Genomic DNA, 14,460 nt, shown 5'->3' with positions numbered 1-14,460 from the left:
ATTATACAACTCCATGTGAAAGTAATAGGGAGAAAGTATATCAAAGTTTTTTTTGGTCAGTCAGTTTGTCAGAAGTTTTGTCAAGGTATGTTTTCAAAAGGACACCTTTATACTCTCAAGTTATCAATTTACATTTTTAATACATAATTAATATATCATCGGAGACTTTTATGTTCAAATGCCTGTATCCTGTGTTCTGTGTCTGCGGGAAGCCTCCAGGTATCTAAGCCATAGACTAGGAGGGACTATGAGGGTCATGTAGAGCCTGTACGTGGTGGGGAAGCTGATGGAACTGCTTGTCCACAACCTGCTCAGTCTGGCCAATGCTGTAGCAGTTCTTATTAGGATCTCAGCGGCAATGGTCCATCCTTGGACAGGGTTGCGCCCAAGTATTTTGAAACTGTTCACTTCTTATAGCTTCTTGCTGTTCATGTTGATGTCTGCAATGGTGTTGGTTGACCTCCATCCCATATACTCATGCTGTTTCATAGTCTGTTGGTGTGATCTTGAAGTTCACTGCTGGTGCCACCCATGAGGTAAATGTCACTAGCGAATCTCAAGTTGGAGATGGGTCTTCCACCTATGAAGGTAGATTTGTGTTGGTCATGGAGAGTCGCCTCTATTATCTTCTCAAAGAAAAGGTTGAACAGGACGGGAGAAAGCAGACATCCCTGACGGATGCTCACTGATGTCCTGACTCCTGAAGAGGCCCTCCCTGCTGTCCATTGAGAAGAACTGTAAAGTATTTCATTGATTCATAACCAGTGTGTCTAGTTTAAATATTGATGGATATTCTTCTGTCACTGTCACTCTTAACTATCAGTTTCTTAAAATATTAGTTTTAACAGCAATTTTCATACCAGTTTAGTGTAAATTTCTTGATTGTTCGATTAATAAATTATGCTGTTTTGAACTGTTTACTGGTTTAAATATTTTATTTCGATTACTGTATGAAAGTGTTGTGATTGGTCATAGTTCAGTGTTCTTTTGTTTATTTTCAATGTCCACTGACCAAGTTATTTGACCGAGTTCTTCTTGGGATACAGCACTTATTCTAGATCATTAAGATTTTGTTCCCTAAAAATAGAGCTGATCTTTTTAGCAAGTGCCTTATTCGTCTGCTTGCTTAAATGTTATGATTGTGTTCAGTCCGTTAATATTTAAGGCCTTTCACTGTTAATGATTAAATCAGTAAACTCAAATTGCTTGCCTTATGTTTTATGAATATGAAGAATGAGTGTCTCTTTAATTATTGTTCTCCAACCTTCATACATACAGTGTAACTTTAAATAGATAATCGTTGTTAACCAGGTTTTCCGAATTATTGTACTCCAATTTTCATACATACAGTTTAACTTTAAATAGATAATCGTTGTTAACGAGGTTTTTCGAAGGAAAAAACTGGTTATTAGATTGGCGAATGTTGGCGGGCGAGCGGGTTGGCCGGCTGGCGGGCGGGCGGAACAAGCTTGTCCCGGCCATAACTTTGTCGATTATTGTGAGATTTAAAAATCATTTGGCACATTTGTTCACCATCATTAGATGGTGTGTCGCACGAAAGAATTACATCAATATTTTCAAGGTCAGGGTCACACTTTGAGTTCAAAGGTAAAAAATGGCCATTAATGGGCTTGTCCGGGCCATAACTATGTCATTTATTGTGAGATTTGAAATCATTTGGCACATTTGTTCACCATTTTTGGACGGTGTGTTGCACGAAAGAATTACGTCAATATCTCCAAGGTCAAGGTCGCCACGACTAAAAATAGATTTATTTTGAAATATATGGGATTAATTATAAACTATCAGTTCAATTTGAGTTGTCACCCTTTATCATACTTTTTTTCACATTGAAAACCTGGTTTTGTGACAATTTTGTCCCTTGTTGTATTGTAGTTTTATTTGAAGAAATATTACATTTTAAATTTAAACTGCAAATCTGGGGGAAGTTTCATTTATTGCAAGTCTATATGAGCTTTTGTAAGTAGTGTAAACATTGTAACAAAAGAAGTCATTGTCTTTTATGATTTACTTTTTAATTCAGTAATATGGTTCAAATGATGTCTGCACAACACAAGGAGGTGTCTAGATAATGTTCTTAAACTATTTTATCACATGCTATACCCTGTTTCCAATGTAATACAATCATTACATATTTTTTTATATTACACATGTGTAATACAACATTTTTAAGCGATTTCATTGGCTTAGTTTTCGTTTATTGACCAATCGCCTTTTGTTATTTTGCTTTGTAAAAGCCAAGGCATTCCAAATGACGTCAGGAAATGTAAACAATATTCGAGATTTATCATTATGTTTGCGTAGATATTTATTTAATTTGCTCATTTAAAAGCATGTGATAAAACAGATCTGACACTTGTTGTCATATCATACCATATTTGATTAAACTTGTCCAGGAAATTCGTTAGTAAGCTCGCCAAAGGCATGCTTACTTACAAAGTTCTTGAACTCATTTAATAAATTATGTTATGATATGACAACTCATGCCAGATCCTATATAACTAAAAAATTCAAATAAGAAATAGATTACACATGGTAGGAAATTAATCGTGGTAAAAGGTGAACATTCTCAAAAGAGCAATATCTTTTTATCCCGTATGTTTTAGAACTGTCTGCAAAAACGTCGTAAAATCCAGTTATTGTTTGGAAATTAGTTAAAGAGTCAGCTTGTTTAATAAATCCTATATTGCTTGTATTCATAACAATCCTTTAATAAACCAACATTATCTTTGCACCCCAAACATAAAGATTTGTTTAAAATTGAAAAAGTTATTTTTAGAAAAATATTTAGCACCATGGCCATCAGCCTTAAATAATGTAATGTATTGTATAATAAGACTTGAAAACAGTATTGTTAATGGGGAAATTATATGCTTCTTTATAGTGTTATTTTTACAGAATGTTATATTTTTTGTTGAGATTGATTATAGCAGTAGACAAAGCATACTAATTATTCAGTACCTATTCATTATTAAATGTAAGGAAATAATACTTGGTATTACAAATCCAACAAGATGTGTTTGTGAAACACTATGTCCCCCCCCCTATATTAGACCTTTGACCTTGAAGGTTTCTCTTGACCTCTCACCACTCAAAATGTGCAGCTCTATGAGATACACATGCATACCAAATATCAAGTTGCTATCTTCAATATTGCAAAAGTTATGGCAAATGTTAAAGTTTGACGCAAACAAACAAACAAACTGACAGGGCAAACACAATATATATAGACTGGGGGGAATAAACATTAATGATATAAACCAGGGCTTAACACTTAACTTTTTTTTCAACTAGCCCATTCGGGCTAGTAAATGAAGAAAATCTTTACGCCATTTCGGGAGAAATTTCCTTGTTTTTTACTCCCCCTCATACTTTCTATTAATTTCCTCCTTCCCTTTTCTTTTCTTATCCGAGGAACCCCCATCCCCACCAGTAAAGCCAAACTTAAACAACGACATGAATGTTTAAACCTTTTTTTACATAGGTTGCCGCGGTTGCTGTCTGACGACAAATGGTAAGTGAATCTTAGGTGTCGCAAAATAACGTGTTACGGTAGTAGTAACAATCGTACAGGGATAACTCTCTACTAAAAGCCGGGATCAACCATTAATATTAGTTTTGTTTATTGAATTGCATAAAAAAGATTGTCAAAACACTTCTTATCGATCAAACAAATTAAAATTATTTAAAATTGGTAAATAACTAATAATTTTATAGTAACTTTGTGTTAATGTCGAGTTTTATACCTTCATTGATCCCGGACGATCCTGGGCGATCCCCGCTTTTAGTTTAAAACTTATTTTTATCGAGAAAACACGTCACTTGGAGGAAACCAATCAAAACCCGTATCTAGCGGAATTCTGTTTAAAAATAGGTACTGACGTGTTTTACCAGGAAAACCGCCGGGGATTTTCTGAATTGTCGGCCTCTTTTTGATTGCAATCAGGGGGTTCCAAATATATTTCAAGATACGATCCGTTTTTTGTCTCCAACTTCACTCTGGGATTTAATTGTCATCTGATCATACTGTATTAAGATTTCTGCATCTTTGAAAAGCTTATTTAAAACACAGTTTATTGATATATATAGAACACATAATCCCGCCCAAAATACACACGACCGGTCAAGCATTTTCCTGGGACATTGGCTAGCCCAGACCTAGGTACAGGCAGTGAATGTCTTTCGGACGTGCCTGAGTGTTAAGCCCTGTAAACACATTGTGGCTAGAGATTGACGGTATATATTTTATTGTCAGAGGAAATTTAAAAGACCTACACAGTATAGATTTGTAAATAGTATTTAACACAGATTTGACATACCGGTATACACAATACAATTAAAGCAGATGAACAAGTACGGGTCTGGTCAGTTTGTTAAAATATTTACTTATGTCTCCCATAATGATATAACAAATCATAACATATTAGATAAATTAATTAAGCATGTTCTAATTACTTTTCTTACATGCAACATTTTATTTATAAATGTTATACATACTTATGTTCAAACTTAATTTAATTTGTATGTGAAAAGGTAGTTTTTTGTACAATTCTTGAAATACAAATTAGATTTTTACAGTAATGTTAGTAGACAATTATATTTATGAACCCATCAAGAAGCTGCACATGAAATACTCTGTATATAAAATACCAAACTAATATATAAAATACATATTACTATATGCAATGCTCGTATGTATGTAATGTTCTAAAGAGAAAACAAAATTTCAAAAACATTAAAAAATAACTTTCATGTTCATCTTGTTGCAAAATAAACTCCATTATTGTGATTCAAATGTAGAATGTTAATAATAGAAAAGTGAAAATTCCTGAGCTCCAACCGGGGATTGAACCACGGTCTTCTAAGTGGTAACCAGAAACTCTAACTGCGTCGCTAAGCAGCTAGCTAAACAGCAAGGCTGTTGGAAATTGCTTAATTTAAGTACAATATAAGATATATATTTTACAACACTTTATTTCACTCCTTTACTAATATCATCATTGTTGACGGTTAAAGTGTATCTTGAAAGTGAATGAAAATATGACCAAAACAATTACTGGTACTTGCACATTGGTATATACTCATTCCAAATCACAGGTGGCGTGTGAATTAATGATTAATTAACATCATTTTGAAAAAAAAATCAAATTATAACGAAATGTCAACTTCTCTGAAAAGAATATGTCACTATTAAATATATATATCGTTATAATTTCGTTATTTTTCATTCAAACTGTGTTCCAAATAAGATGCTTATTTGTTGAAATCATAATTGTATGTCCCAATTTGTGTTATAATTCATCATGATTTAAGACAAACAATGTTTTAAAGTTCTGGATGGGGTTGTAGAAATTAACGCTGATTTGTTCATGCTGTAGTATAACTATTTGTTGAGGTAAATTCTCATTTTGAAGATTCTTTAGGTCGACAAAGTTTGGCATGATACCGTCTGGGAAGTGGTCTGAAAAAACCTGTCTATAAAACATTGGAATATAATTCTTCTGGCTATTTGCTCTTTCCCAGTCTGTTTTTGTATAATTACTATATTAGTCCTTTAGTATTTTTTTTTCAGAAAATGTACTGACTCTGCTTATAAAATTGTGGCATTCAAAGATGCAGCAGTAGTATTTTCCTAGTGTTTATATTGAAACCAGAAGTAGGTATACTGTCCTGCACGAACGACAACTCTGTTAAGACGGAATTATGAAAATCCGGAATAACTCAATTGCAACAAATTAAGCAACTTTATTCATTGAAATTTAGAAACCTTATATTATGATCCTGCTTATAAATTCATGTTGGGTTGGTGGCTGAATTCATGGTAAATTTAAAGAGTATTACTCTTAATACGCAAATGATTTTCTTTCTATAAATTTAGATCGATGTATGCTTTTATAGTGGCACTGTGGATTGCACTTGGTGTTGGTCTGGCCAAAGCTCAAGTCAATTTTACTGATGTAGAAATATTTGTTTCCCTAAATAACTTAAATCATGTGCAATCTGTACAATCCATTTAAGATCAACATTTTGGTAATGGCGTCATAGTGATAATAATAGCTTTTGAACTAATTGCACGTTTACAGATAGTTAAATAATTTCAATATTACTAATAGATTTTTACTTGCATATAACTGAAGTGGGGGCCCGAGTTATTGGTGTGAAATAGTGATTTTATTGAATGTGCAAGTTCAAATGAAGTGTCATAATTTCAATATTGAGGAACACTTAAGTTATTTAAAAAGTGTTTGGCAAAGAGTTGGTCAAACGTGGTCCATCTTTGATAATAATGAGGTTCTCAAGTACATGTTTAGCTCACCTGAGCACAAGCTCACCTTGTGATCGCCTTGTATGTTGTGTGTTTGGCGTCGTGCCGCATAAATATTTGCCTTGTTTACACTCTAGAGGTTACATTTATTGTCCGATCTCCATGAAATTTGGTAAGAAGATTTGTCCTAATGATAACTTGGGCGAATTCGATAATGTTTCTGGTTGGTTGAAAAACATGGCAGCCATTGTGCTGGGCATTTTACCTTAAATGGCTATATTAAAACCTTGGTAACACTCTGGAGGCCACATTTATTGTCCTATCTTTATGAACCTTGGTCAGAAGAATAGTCCCAATGATATCTTGGACGAGTTCGAAAATGGTTCTGGTTGGTTGAAAAACATGGCCACCAGGGTTGGGGCATTTTTCATAATACATGTATGGCTGTAGTAAAAACTTGTTAACACTCCAAACGTCACATGTATTGTCCAATCTTCATGAAACTTATCAGAATATTTGATATCCTGGATGAGTTAGAAAGATGGTTTTGGTTGGCATTTTTCCTAATGTGGCTATATATTTCTTTCGTAAAACCTTGTTAACACTGTAAAGGCCACATTTATTGTCTGATCTTCATGAAACTTTGTCAGATTTTTTGTTCGCAATGATATCTTGGTCAAGTTGCAAAATGGTTCCGGTTTGTTAAAAAACATGGCTGCCAGTGGGCAGGACATTTTTCCTTATAATTATGGTTTTGGTAAAAACTTGTTTACACTCCTAAAGTCACATGTATTGTCCAATCTTCATGAAACTTGGTCAGATTTGTTTTAATGATATCTTGGATGAGTTTGAAAATGGTTCTGGTCTGTTGAAAAACATGGCCACAAGGGGAGCTTGCAATATATCCTTATATGGCTATATTAAAATCTTGTTAGCACTATTAAAGTTACATTTATAGTTCACTCTTCATGAAACTTGGGCTGGACAGAACATGTCAGTTCCTTTGTATCTGAGGTGAGCGAATTTGGGCTTTTCAGACCATCTTGTTTGTTATAATCTGTGGATTTTCAATATGTTTGAGTATTTTAAATAGAGAATAATAGGTTAGTGTTGATTATAGATCAGGTTTATCATGCGAGGCTTAGAAAACAAAAAGCACGAGCCTTGGCGAGTGCTTTTTCGTTTTCGTGCCGAGCATGATAAACCTGATCTATAATCAACACTAACCTATTATTCTATTTATCCCACTTTTTATTCGGTAAACTATTTTTATTTAAACAAAATAAGTTTTCATGAGTGTTTGTCGTACTTTGATAATGACTGTAGTGTAACCAAGGTCAGTGTATTACTCCGCGTTCCAAAAATAACCGCTGATCAAAAAATCATTTTTTTTTTAATCAGAATATCGTTCTGTAACAAAGTGTCGAGCGTTATTTATTACAATTTTAATCATATTGAATTGCAAATCTTTAAGTTTTATGATATCAATATGGCATTAAGTTGTTATATACAAGGAACTACATTTGTTTACAACGTAGCCTAACACCACACACAATTCACTTTCGATATCAAACTATCGAGTCGATCACGAGGTGCACAATATTTCCTTCTTTGTTATAATATGTGGTTATTTCGTGACAAAATAACAAAGATTACTTGGATTTAAGCTAATTTTATACATTAACATTTTGAATGTTGAAAGTGGCACCAAAGAATTGTGAGGCAAAGTTGTTCGAACTAGAGAAAGACATTTGCAAGTGAAGTGACTGGGTGGGGCGAACATCAAGATCAACTTGTTCGACGGTAGACATCGGTTGTCTAGGCTGCATTTCGGCCATAGTTTCAGTGCGTGAAGGTGAACAAGAGGAATCTGTTGGATTGTTACATTTACTGGACTGAGCAAGAATGAACACTTTTGCTGCTGTTCAACAGATATGTTGGAATAATTGGTTATGGACTGGACATTTTTGTGCCCTGTTATGGCCATGGTTTCAGTGGGTGGAATGTTTGCATTTCGAAGTTTTTGGACCAGGAATTTGTGAACTGAGTGGTTCGTTATTCTCTTGTGCTTGAGAAAGCCGGCGTCTTTTGCCATGGCCTTCAGCATCTGACCTAACTTGTTGACACCCAATTGTTGACGCAAGAATCACCGGGATGCAGTGTCATTTGTGCGTATTGCCAGGTAGAAAAGATGCTTTAAAGAAAAATCAGATGGACGCATATCCAAGTACATCTTGTAAATGAACACAGGATTTCTTGGTCCAGACGATTGTTTTCTACGGTCAAAGGGGAGCAACTCGAACTGACTTCTTCAAAGGGGAGCAACAACAACAGAACCTATTTGCATAGTGTTAAATTTACCTAATACTAGGTTTTAATGACAATAAATGACAAAAAACTCGTTTTTTGCTACTTTCCTTTGTTTTAAGGTCATTAAGATTGACAAACATTTGAGATTGTTTTTATTATTGATGCACTTGGCAAATACAGGTGACGAGGTGCGTGGGAAAAAGTAGTCCCGGTTCGGCAGTTGATGACGTCATTTCGTGCCATTGATTATAGCCTTGCCGTTGATTATAGATGAAATTTAATCAACGGGGCTTTAATCAACCGATTTCGCTGTAAAAGTGGGATAAATAAGAAGTATGTGACTTATAATGATTAGTTTTTATAATTATATTGATAACATGAACTATTAATCCATTATTGGTCCTTAATTGTTATCGTAATTAGTGTAACTAACTAACTATTGTTTTATACTAAGTTGCTTTACAAATTAATTGAATTTATGTCACTTTCAAATGACTTTGCAACTTTAAATTGAAATTTAAAAAGATATTATATCATACAAAAAGCAGCCATTAGTGTTTAAGTGCATGTATAGTTCTTCAATAGGTCTTTCATACAAAGCTATCGGTGCTTCTTTGATCCTGTCATTGAGAATTAAAGAAACGTACTTGGTGAGAGCCGTTACGCCTTGAATATATTAAACATGATATCTCTCCCCAGTGAATTCTGTTCAGATAACTGGCCATGCAAGCTCAATATAAGATATATTATACCATTACCTATTAAAAGGTTACTACAATGAAAATAACTTTCAAATTAAAAATAATTGACCAGTCGCCAAATACGCGATTGCACCGCCCACTGAGTTGTGTATTCATAAAACGCTTTATCCATTACTCCGACAGTCTTTGTTTGTCGTACACTGTGGCCGCAATAAACAAAATCTGATTGAGTATTGCTTGAGTTTGATTGACAGCTGGCGAATGGTCAATTGTTTGTATATGCCCCCAATAGAGTGGCATATGGCAGTCTCACTGTTCACCGTCAGTCCGTCTGTCTGTCAGTCTGTCAGTCTGTCTGTCTGGAATCGGTTTTAAACTATTTCAGACACTGAAGTTTTGGTGTACGAGTCTACCTACATTACCATGGAGTTTTCTAGCCGTTTTTGCAAAAGAAATCTGGTTAAATAGAGTTTTGTTTTTATCGAGAAAAGTGGCAAATTTGGGAATTTTTTGTATCAACAAAAAGGACCATTTTGGGATTTTTTCATCATCAAATATTGACACAACATTTATTTTCCTGGCCATTTTGGGAAAACATTTTATAGATTTTATTTATATATCATGTAGGATGCTTAAAAAATTAAATAGAGATATACAGTACAGCCAAAGCTGAACAAACGTATTTCGCGATCCGCGGCGGCAAGGTGAAATGAGTCAATGCCGCGTCAGTCGTTGAAGCCGCGTCAGTATGCGGCGGCAAGTCGCATTTCACCGCAAAACTTCGCATCTGTCCGCCGAGGCATGCCACGTTCCGCGACATGATGCCCAGTTGATGCGCATCATGAAATAAAAAATCTTTAAAAAATTATTAGTTACATATAGTTAACAAATTTTGAAAGAACAATTATTATAATAATTAAAATCATAATAAATTTATTGTGCGCGGATTGTATTAGCATATACATGTAAGCATAGTTAATGTGTCTGACCAATTAAGTTTGTTTCCCGCCCGTAGTGTATGTATTTCACACATAAACAAGGTCACGTAATTATGTTTTCGCACATACAAGTGGTCAAGGCTCCAGCATATGGTGGATTTATAAATTAATTGCATGTTGATTTTGCTATTATATTTAAGCTGAGAAAATTAGCAGTTTGAAGCCACATCAATAATCAAGACGGTGACGACGTATTTGTTGTTTTGTTACTTATCAGCTTATTATAGCTATTGTTTGAATATGCATATATAAACACGTTTTATTTTGTTTGTATTATATAGTTAATATCGCTACTAATTACCCGATAATCCCGTATATTCCAGTTTTGAAGCAAATGCTGGTAAATATTTACGATACACAAACATTCTCGATATTTCCTTTAGTATCAAATACATTTTGGCATTTGTTACTATTTATAGAGATGATGAAATAACGTCTTATCGGGTTGTTTTTTTCCACTGAACACGCGATTTACGCCTGACGTGATGTTCATGTATTTATACAACACAAAATACACCCAAACTTTCCAAACGACGTTCCACATGTCTGCATAATTTTAGCGCGCTTTTTATGAAACAAAGGATATTTAAGCACTGTTTATTTGACGCTAGAATTTGCCAAATGTCGCGTTAGCATTAAAATTCGGAAGTGTGTTTCCGATTACAAATTTAATAATGATAATCAAAGGAAACATTAACAGTTGGGCGTAATTAATTCTACGCTACACATACATGTATGTACATGTAGGTGGATATCTTTTCACTCGATCCGCGTACGTATGCGGCGAATTTACTCCACAAAAGTACGCGAGGTTAATACAGACTCGTCGTTGTTGCGCGGATCGATGCCGAGTGCCACGGCAATACGCCGCGTCAACACACGATTCGGCCGCCGCATACTAATAATCTGGCCATGGCGTAGCCGCAGATTATGTTTGTGCCGCTTTGGCTTTACTGAAGAGTCTAATAATCATAACACACTTATTTCTAAGTGTCTAAGGGGGGAGTGGGGAATTGGGATTTTTTTTATAATTTCGGGTTTGGATTGGGTCCGTTTGCTTTGGGATCGGGTCTGTTTTCCAGCCTATTATACATAGCAGGAAAACCCCTAATTGACTTACAGATCTACTTTGAGTTTCGTTCTTGAACATAGATTTTTGACGAAGTAACATGACTTGGACTTGAAACTTTCCTCTATAATAGATCTAGCTGCTGTGCAGTTTCAAAGTGCAGTAGAAGGCATTGTGTTTCACAAACGTAGTTCGTGTTTTTAAAATTTACTGATTTATAATTTGAACGGGCAAAAAAATTCAGCAAATCCATATTGTAATATATTTGAATACTGTTAACCGGTATTGCGATAGGTATTTGATACACTGAGAGCAATTTGAAACAAGCAAATTTGTTGATTTGATATCCTCCACCATAACTAAAAAGTGTTTGACCGGCTGACAGATGGGCTGACAGCAGACGGACGGACTGATGGATGGACAAACAATGCCAAAATTATATCCTTCTGCCTTTGGCGGGGGATAACAAGTGAATTTGTTGAATTGATATCCACTGCTATAACTAAAAGGTTTGTGACACACGGATGGAGGGACTGACAGACTGACAACGTCAAAACTATATCCCTCTGCCATTGGTGGGGGATAAAATTTGTATGAAAAACTAGAACACTGATGGTAAACATCTTGAACATAATATATCATAATATTAGTTGTTGTCTAACGGTAACGTTTTTTTTAATGTATAATTTGCTGTACAAACTGAATTATTAAATGTATGAAAGTCAATTTGCTTATTTAAAAGTAATTTATACTATTTTTAGTTTGATATGTACTGTAAACTTCACATTTGCATATCGATGGTCCCCATTTCAAATGTCCAACTTACAAAATCACAACTTTCCAGGAGGGCTATTTTTTCATTTTCATAACTATATGCAAAAAGCAGCAGTTAAAAATTATTCGGCTTCGCATTTTACAATAATATTCAGCTTCCCATTTTTGAGTATCAGCTTCAAATGTTTGCATAATTTTATTTCCACAATCACAGTTCAGCATTTTATCATATGGCCAGTTTGGGGTGTTTTGATTGGTTAGGTGGTTCACCATTTTCTGGGCATGTGCGCATTGATTTCCTGCCCTACACTTTGCAAAAATCACGATATGTCAAAAAAATGTAGGTTCAGCATTTTGAATGGGGATCATCGATATACCACCTAAATAACTGTTTATGAAATGGAATACTCTTATCAGATAATAATATCCGTTCACAAGCTATAGCTTCAATGGATTTTGATGTCTATTTAAAATCAAGTTCAAATAATAATGATTTATTAGTATTACTGCTATATAGGATTTCATAACGAGGCTGAATGTGTAACGGTCTTTTCCTTTGCTGATGCAAATTTTGGAGAATACGAGTTACCCATTATCTTAACATTGATAATTGCTCAAAACAAAGATATAAAATAGGCGTATAATACTAATAACATAAGTGTACCTAAGTACAATTATCAAAAGTATCAAATCGATTTGACAAGAACAAGGTGTTGAGAGTGGGATTTAAATCACATTGGTCAAAACAATAGACACTATGTAGACGGGGACGTTTTTTACTAGCTCACCGCATTCCGGAGGATTTCGGATATAGTCGCTGTATCACGGTTGATATCGGAGGTCTTATTTTGATGTTAAGAGTGATCACCCATCAATAGTAATTTGTGTTGGAATTTTGGGGTTTTAATACTGGTTCCCTTTTTTGTAACGTGAAATATTATATAATGACTGTGTATGTAGAAAAGAAGACTTATTCTGAATCAGAGACGCAATAGCAATCGACTTAAGAAGTACTATAGATCCACAAAGATGTTAACAGCTAGTTAAATTCAGTAGCAGCATAGCCAAATGCACATAGTAAAACAAAGAACAAAGAACATCTTTAGAAATAGCATTAATACAAATTTCGAAAGTTTAACTTTAGTTGTCAATAACACACACAAAGTAAAGATAGATAAATTATGAAGTGATTATAAACTTATCAATTTGTGGCATAGAATATGGAATGTTTGCACATCAATTGTAACTAGAAATGGCGCGGCACAGGCCGACGCGTATCTCCACGCCGCATGTTTGACCCAGGGGCGCCCCAGGGTTACTGGTAATGGGGCCATGAATAGTTGAGATTGGCTGTATTGTTATAAGAGAAGTTCAGTATCAATTTGAAGTGAAGCGGTGTAAAATGAAACTTATAGCAAAAGGCAATTTTGGGTTGGTGTAGTCTATGTGGGCGGTGCGCCCCATGGTTGGTAATGGGGCCATGTATAGTTGAGATTGTCCGTATTGTCATAAGAGAGGTTCAGTATCAATTTGAAGTGAATAGGTGTAGAAATGAAGAAATTTTAGTAAAAAGCAATTATGGGTGGTTGTGGTCTAAGTGGGCGGGGTGCCCCAGGGTGGATAATGAGGCCATGCATAGTTGAGATTGACCGTATTGTCATAAGAGAGGTTCAGTATCAATTAGAAGTGAATCAGTGTATAAATGAAGAAGTTTTAGTAAAAGGCAATTTGGGGTGGGTGTGGCCTATGTGGGAGGGGCGCCCCAGGGTTGGTAATGGGGGCCATGCATAGTTGAGATTGACCGTATTGTCATAAGAGAACTTCAGTATCAATTTGAAGTGAATCGGTGTAGAAATGAAGAAGTTATAGTAAAAGGCAATTTTGGGTGGGTGTAGTCTATGTGGGCGGTGTGCCCCATGGTTGGTAATGGGGCCATGTATAGTTGAGATTGACCGTATTGTCATAAGAGAGGTTCAGTATCAATTTGAAGTGAATCGGTGTAGAAATGGAGAAATTTTAATAAAAGGCAATTTTGGGTGGGTGTGGTCTAAGTGGGCGGGGTGCCCCAGGGTGGATAATGGGGCCATGCATAGTTGAGATTGACTGTATTGTCATAAGAGAGGTTCAGTATCAATTTGAAGAAAATCTGTGTAGAAAAGAAGAAGTTATAGTAAAAGGCAATTTCGGGTGGGTGTGGTCTATGTTGGCGGAGCGCCGCAGGGTTGGTAATGGGGCCATGCATAGTTGAGATTGACCGTATTGTCATAAGAGAGGTTCAATATCAATTGAAATGAATCGGTGTAGAAATGAAGAAGTTATAGT

At 35.2% G+C, this 14,460-nt stretch overlaps 2 protein-coding genes across 11 annotated transcripts in view; both read left to right on the top strand.

The window, feature by feature from the left end:
• Window positions 1-14,460, top strand: part of LOC127863704 (uncharacterized) — a 259,681-nt gene that overhangs the window by 208,907 nt on the left and 36,314 nt on the right. The window lies entirely within an intron of this gene.
• LOC127864727 (uncharacterized) overlaps window positions 1-14,460 on the top strand; it is a 146,509-nt gene that overhangs the window by 113,784 nt on the left and 18,265 nt on the right. The window lies entirely within an intron of this gene.

The sequence above is a fragment of the Dreissena polymorpha genome, chromosome 1 (assembly GCF_020536995.1).
Source record: "Dreissena polymorpha isolate Duluth1 chromosome 1, UMN_Dpol_1.0, whole genome shotgun sequence".
Taxonomy (NCBI): Eukaryota; Metazoa; Mollusca; class Bivalvia; order Myida; family Dreissenidae; genus Dreissena; species Dreissena polymorpha.
The sequence above is the reverse complement of the archived record's forward strand: the minus strand, read 5'-3'. Positions and strand labels throughout refer to the sequence as shown.